Raw genomic sequence first — 6,691 nt, 5'->3', positions numbered from 1 at the left:
GGGAGGCAGAGGCAGGTGGATCTCTGTGAGTTCAAGGCCAGCCTGGTCTACAAAGTGAGTCCAGGACAGCCGGGGCTACATAAAGAAACCCTGTCTCAGAAAAAAAAAAAAAAAAAAAAAAAAAAAAACACAAAGAAAGGAAGGAAGAAAGAAAAAGAAAGAAAGAAAGAAAGAAAGAAAGAAAGAAAGAAAGAAAGAAAGAAAGAAAGACACGAGATATAGACCCATAGATAGACTGGCTTCAAACAGAGGTGCTTGATCTAGTGTCATCCAGAACAAACTCCGGCCCGGCCCTCATACTCCTCTCTCTGACTTCCATACTGCCAGCCCTTTCTCTGGGTTCCCTGGGTAGCTGGGGGTCTTCTGTTTCAGGAAGTCCCCAGTTGTGGCATCTCTGCACCATGTAGACCACCCAATGACTAGTTGCTTTTCCACCTCTCTAAAAAACAAAACAAAACAAAACAAAAACAAATGAGCAGAAGCTCCTTCTCCCACAGTCGCTAGCAAACATCTCTCCAGACCCCCTCAGCTCTCATCGGGTTTCTGCCCCAATGGGTTGAATGTGCTTTCAGGAATGATAGTGTGGAACCCTGGCTTCAGCCAGTCCCTAGGGCTGAGGCAGCAGCCAGCACTAGGAGAGCAGCAGGCGGAGCAAGGGAGACCAGCAGCAGCCCCAGGCAAGCCCCAACTGGGGTTTCCTGAAGAAGCAATGTGAACACGGATTAGGAGGCAAAACCAGCTGGAGTCCATTACGCCAGATAATTTGGGGTTTTGTTTAATTACCAAGTGCCCAAGCGTATCTTCCTGAGTACACACAGCTCTATTCAGCCCTGGACAAAACTGGGAACATTATCTTATTCATTACCATGTTGGAAGCTTTTTCCAGAACCAAACATGCCTTTAACATGAGTAAATGTGACCTTTTATTTTTTTATTTATTTATTTTTTTCCTTTCCAAAATGCTTCAAAGATCCCAACTTTTAAAATGCCTGGGATGTAGTTTAAAATGCCTGGGATGCACATGGGCTTTGCCTCTTATGTAAACAAAAGGTATCAATCTGCAACCTAACACCTCAATTAAAAACGGATTAACTACCGCGCTTCTTTGCAGGGTGGTAACTTCCATGGCGGCTTGTTCCGTGTTGTTCGTTTGGCAAATATGTTCTGCATGTGTACACGGCTGGGAATCGCTCTTCTCAGGGTGACATTTTAGGCAGGGGAAAAACTGCATGCCTCGGCGAATGACACAGTTCACTAAGAGTGGCTACCTCAGAATCTGAGATCCTTAAATGGCTTAGCATTTCCCCGGTAGCCAGACTATCTATCACAGAGCGGTGACATTCTGGGGGACTCCAGCCAATCAGAGGCTTGGAGGATAATTTTTACAAAACAAATGTATGTATAAATTATCGCTCCCTTCTCTCCGGCCTATAAATAGCAGCACTAATAGATCCATAGTGTGAGATAGGAAAAGGGGTGTTATATTCTAGAATATTCCTCTTGTCAGGGGAAGGCGGAATAAAGCAGCCTGGCTGTGTCAGGCTTTGGCATTGTCCAGCAGCCCCTAGTTATATTGGCCTAATGGGTGTGTGATTCTTGTTTTAAAAAGGGAGCCAAGACGTGGGTGCACACACACACACCTGTGTGTGGAGGGGTGGCTGCCGGGGGGTGGGGGTGGCTGTCCTGGTTGCCTCGGTCCTCATCATTCCGTGTTGCTTCATATCTGGAACATGTCACTTGTGTTATCTTCCTGGAGACAAAAGCAGTGGGCTGCAAAGTAGGAGCCGCCTGGACGGATACTCCCGTCAATCACCAAGCATCTGCCCGTGTGCAGTTCCAGAAAACAGAGAGAGCCCCGATTCACTTTAGGAGGTTTTTTGTTGTTGTTTTTTTTTTAAGACTTTCATATATGTATGTGTGTTTACTTAATGTGCAATGTCTGTGCACCACGTGCGTGCCTGCTGACCGCAAAGACCAGAAGAGGGCATCAGATCCCCCGAAATTGTAGTGACTAGTGTTTATGAGCTGCCATGTGGGTGCTAGAAACTGAACCTGGAACAGCAGCCAGCACTCAACTGCTGAGCCATCTCTTCAGCTCCCCCACTTCAGATCTTTTTCAGAATCTAAATCATCTTATTTCCATTGACTAAGAGTCTGTATTATTTTAAACACAGGAAGTGAGGGGGATCGGGAGGAAGAAAGGAAGGAAGGAGAAAGAAAGCGGACCCGCTGACCAAGTATTTCCAACTGTCTGTAACTTCAGTTTCTCTTTGGAATTCTTTTATGACTTACAAACCAAGCAACTTCTTGGGAGGTTTATTAAAGGGTTTCAAATTCACAATATAAATCATCCCTCTTGTAAATCGCAGCACACCACACATTATGTGGTCCTGGAATTTTTGCTCACTGCAGCTGACATCTCTCTGCTGGTTACAAATGCGGCGTGTTGGTGGCCACAAAGGTCCCAGAACAAAATACTTCAGATATAATAAATGTGTTTGCACAATTACTTGTCTCACATTACAGTGATGTATTTCCGAATTGAGAGAAGGGCCGGTCTATCTCCCCAGTGTTTCACACACGTGACTCTAAGCCCACTGAAGAGTGGGAATTGGAAACTGGGGGTGGCCTTGATACCCCACTCCCAATTCACATATCTGGGAGAACAGAAAGGCACCATAGAGGAACCACTGAGTTCACAGCGTATGACAGCCTGGAACCCTGACACTGGGAAGTCCACATAAGCAAATTTTGAGCATTTTTTTCCTATTTATTAGTGAGTATGACAAAGCATCTTTGATTTCACACACACACAAACACACCTGCACAGGGTGCTGTTTGACCTCCACGCTTGATCTACAGTGTATGCACATTCCCACAGTTATGCATATATGAATGAACATAGATAAATAAGGGAAATTGAAAATAGAAAAGAGAACAAATGCGCTGTCCTTCTCTTACGTCATATTATAAAATAGTAGAAAATGTGTTACTTGTTGAGTGTGGGTTTTCTGAATAAAATTAGACCTTCCTGATAGAAGCTTCTATGCTTCCTCATCAGGACACTTTGGACATGGGAGGTTATCAAATCTGCCAGACGTTGTCCAACCACAAGCTGCTAGGGCCTATGTTGATTAGATTTTGTCAACTTGACACAAGTGGGGATCATCCGGGAAGAGGGAACCTCAACTGAGTCAATGCCTCTATCAGATTGGACCGTAGGCAAGTCTGTAGGATATTTTCTTAATTGACGTAGAGGGGCTCAGTCCACTTCAGGCGGTGCCATCCCTGGGCAGGTGGTACCAGGCTATACAAGAAAGCACACTGAGCAATCCAGGAGAAGCAAGCCAGGGAGCAGCATTCCTCTACGGCCTCTGCCTTAGTTCCTGCCTCCGGGTTCCTGCACTGACCTCCCCTGAGGACAGACTGTAAGATGGCGGGTGAAATTAACCCTTTCCTCTTCAGATTGCTTTTGGTCTCAGTGTTTTACCACAACAGTAGAAAAGCTAGCTGGGAAGGGGCCTCTAGGTGGTGTGGCCATGATCTTCAAGAATGCTTTGGGCTGTATATAAGACAAGGCCTCCTCTTGCTTTTTTCATTTCCTACTGTGTATACCTTGAAATTCTCAAAAAAATGAATTGCACCTAAACCTTAACTTGTCTTATGCCTGACCACAGTCTTGTCTTAGTTTTTCAATTCATTGATCCATTTTTATTGGCATATATTTATTGCACGTTGAAAGGGGTTTAACAATGAGTATGAATAGAGAGAACTCAAAAAAACACACACACACACACAAAAAAAAAAGAAAGAAAAAAGGAAAGCTCAATCTGACAACGAGCTAGTGAAATAGATAACGAGTTCTCCAAAATTGAAGTACAGATGGAGAATAAGCCTGAAAAAAGGCCTAGCATCTTTCACCAACAAGAAAATACAAATGAGAATGACACTGGGATTCCATCTCACTTCAGATACCATGGCAGGTAAAGGAAACTAACCACAAATGCTGTCTAGGAAGTGGGAGGAGGACAGGGTGGGGGCAGACACTTTGCTGACTGCAATGAGAATGTAAATTGAGGCAGCCACTACGGAAATCAATGTGAAGGTTCCTCAAAAAGTCAAAACTGCCCTACGATCCCATTACACCACACCTGGCTATACACACAAAGCACAAATCCAGGGACCCACCAAGACACTTGCTCATCCACATTTATTGTAACATGACTCACACTAGCCGTGCTATGGAATCAACCTAGGTATTCATCAAAAGATGAATGGACAAAGAAAACACGGTGAACACATATACCAGAATGCTTAAGACTGTCTCTGAAACAACGAAGATCCGAGTTGTGGACCCTGATAAAAAAGCCTGGATGGATATGATATGGATTCTCCAGGACCGTGGAACCCATCATGGCACTAGGCCTTAACTATCTTACCTCCACTGCCAGGTTCAGAATGTTGATTCTTTGTCATGGGCCTGTTTCTAACCACAAATCTTTGCCTCTACTGCTAGACATGACGTCCTAAAAGTAGACAGAGTGTGAGAAGGGAGGTGACCCTTCTTAAGAGCTGACTAAGCAACCCAAAACTTAAGCTACCAACACACTGCCCAAGTGAGGGGAGTGATGGACTCCCTGCCTACACTCATTGCTGCTGTCCCCCTTGAAAGAACAGCAGCTAGGAAGCTAGTGGAGGGTTGACAAGGGTGTGCTGAGTGGTGGGTGGAACTTTTTGATGAACATCGGTGAGCCACAAACCAAATTTTTCAAATGCAGTTTAATCTGGTGTCAACGGAAGGCAACAGAGGAAGGCAAGAACGGGATTCGTACTAGCGGCACTGATAAGGAAGACTTTACCTTGAGCCTTTCCATTTCATGTGTGTGTTCACATGTGTATGTGTACATGTGTGTGTGTGTGTGTGTGTGTGTGTGTGTGTGAGGGGATTGTCCTCACTCATGTATTTGCATGTGTCTGGAGGCCAGAGAATAATCTTGGGTGTTATTTTTCTGGTACTATCCACCTTTCACAAGGTCTCTCACCAGCCTGGAATTCATGGTGTAGGTGTTGGCTGGCTGAAAAGCCCCAGGAATTTGCCTATCTCTCAACCTCCGTAACACCGGGATTACAAACGCGCATGCCGCCATGCTTGACTTTTGTTGCAGGGGTTCTGGACAATTAACCTATGTCCTCATGCTTACAAGACAAGTGCTTTGCTGTCGGAGCCACCCTCAGAGCTTAGCTCAGCTTATGAGCAATAGGAAGTACGGAATGAGGAAAACAGACACTGAGTTGACTTCCACCAGCAGCTCCCTAGTTTGAAGAGCCAGTGTTCCTTGCAACAGAGTGATTCTTAAAAAAGAAGGCCCTGGTGATGGGGAGTGGGGGGGCCAGAGATCATCACTTCCAGAGCCTGAGCTATTCCACCCTTTGACCTTTTGTCCATTCAGAGAGGGACAAAAATTCAAGGCCCAACAACCAGGAAGACAACACGGCTCTGGCACATGCTTGCAAGAACAAGGTGGTTGGTGGTCACGGGGGAAAGCCAGACTGGGAGCACAGCCTACCAGACAGGAACTGGAAGTCTAGATGAGTAACGTATAGACCCAACTATGCCTGGGATGTGCAGTCTGCCTTTCTAGTTAAAATAAGGTAAGCCAACTCAGAGGCTCAAAGCCACCACGAAAGAAACTCACTTTGGTTCATTTAGACCAGAGCAGGGCAAGACTGACACCAGCGTGTGTTTGCCAGTGTATCAGTGATGCCACTGAGACTGTAAGGCTTTGGTTTGGGGGGCTGGGGGGCTTCTAATTTCTCTTCCTCTTTCTTTTCTGCTTTACCCTGTGGCTGTTCTTCTCTCGATTGTGAGGAAGCCATGACAACAGTTTTCCGTTTTCAAGGTTCTGTGAGTGATTGCAAATGGTTCTTTTGAGATTCAGTTTCATTGGATCCTTGTCTGCTTAAGAGCCAGTTGCTTTGGTCACTCTGCTAATGGGCTTGCTCCCAGGCTGAGGGAGGCTCTCCAGAGGTAGGAAAATCAAATAATGAAGTCTTTGCTGCTTTTCTGTTGAGCTACCCAGACAAAAGCAACTTAAGCGAGGAAGATTTGCATTGTTCCAGGCTGAACCTGTCTATCATGGTAGGAAAGCCACAGTGACAGGAGCAGGAGGGAGCTGGTCACGCTGCAACCAGGAAGCAGAGGAAGGTGAATGCTGCGTTCAGCTCACTTTCTCCGTTTTGCACAGTGCAGGACCCAAGCACAGGGAAAGGTGCCAGCAACCATGGGTGGTTCTTCCCATATCAACCCAATCAACATTATCCCTCGCAGCCACGGCCATTTGCACGCCTCAACTCTGCCTTGAATATCTTACCGAAGGCCTAGGCATGGAGGCTAGCTGTGAAATGCTTGTCTGGCACATACAAGGCCCTGCATTTAAACCCAGTAGCAACATAAAAAATATTTAATACAAGACTCATTGAAATCATATATTCTCCATAATGCATATTGCCTGGTAGTTGTAGCTCAATTCTAGAAGAAGTTCCTAGATCCAGCATTAGCTTAAAATCATTTTTGGTTTTGGGGAAACCAGTGGCAAAAGGGACCCTCTTGCTGGCTTCCTAAACGTCTGCCATGTCTTTTAATTTCTACCAAGTCCCCAGTAGTTGTGTAGGTGGGATGAGGGGTGAGTTA

The sequence above is a fragment of the Meriones unguiculatus genome, chromosome 4, assembly GCF_030254825.1.
Source record: "Meriones unguiculatus strain TT.TT164.6M chromosome 4, Bangor_MerUng_6.1, whole genome shotgun sequence".
In the NCBI taxonomy this organism is placed as follows: Eukaryota; Metazoa; Chordata; class Mammalia; order Rodentia; family Muridae; genus Meriones; species Meriones unguiculatus.
This window is presented reverse-complemented; position numbering follows the sequence as displayed.